Below are 802 nucleotides of genomic sequence, written 5' to 3'. Positions count from 1 at the left end.
GGGGCGGAACCCTAGCGCGTCGGCGGTGGCGAGGGAGCGGCGGCGGCGAGGGGGATGGGGAGGAGGAAAGGGGGGGAGGATTTTTATTTTGGATTTTTAGTTTCGGGGGGTTTAAGAGGGAGCAGGGTTGCTGACAAACCACGCGAACCTCTCCCCTGCCCAGCGGACTGAGCGGCTAGGCCCCTGGGCGGTTTCCTATTTGCGATCGGGTCCCTCCCTCCGTTCCTGCGCTGGCCTGATTCAAAAATGGAGGGTGGGGATGGGAACCTCCCTCCTCCCTCGGTCAGTGCACTCTATCCTTTTCCTTTTTTTACCTTTTCTTTTTTCTTTTGGTTGAAAAAATGAACCCATAGGTTCATCTTTGAGGATACCTTCTGGGCTCGAGTCCTCGATGCTTGACCGAGGCTCGTGTACTTAGATTTAGATCATCTCCGGCATTGATCTCGGTGTGTTTTTTCAACTTCACATTGAGTAAGTCGCGGTGTACTCGTTGTATATTGTGTGTGTGTGTGTGTGTGTTTACGTGAAGGTTCTCGGATTGCTCGCGTTATCTGAGAGTTGCCCTTTAGGCCCTTGCGTAGGAGCGGGTTGTTGATCTTTGTCGTGTTTTGAAGGACGGACAAACTGGTCGTCCGAGCCGGTCAAAAGGTGCATTTATCGCCCTCCCGCCAAATCCGGTGGCTTGCCCGTTCAAAATTTGGAGAAGGGGTTACTTTGTCTGGACTCGACATCCAAGCTAGCGGCAACCGTAATGAAACCATGCCTCGAGGTCGAAGACGGTTTCGTATCAGATGCGGACGAT

This window comes from Triticum dicoccoides, chromosome 4A (genome assembly GCF_002162155.2).
Source record: "Triticum dicoccoides isolate Atlit2015 ecotype Zavitan chromosome 4A, WEW_v2.0, whole genome shotgun sequence".
Classification (NCBI taxonomy): domain Eukaryota; kingdom Viridiplantae; phylum Streptophyta; class Magnoliopsida; order Poales; family Poaceae; genus Triticum; species Triticum dicoccoides.
The sequence above is the reverse complement of the archived record's forward strand: the minus strand, read 5'-3'. Positions refer to the sequence as shown.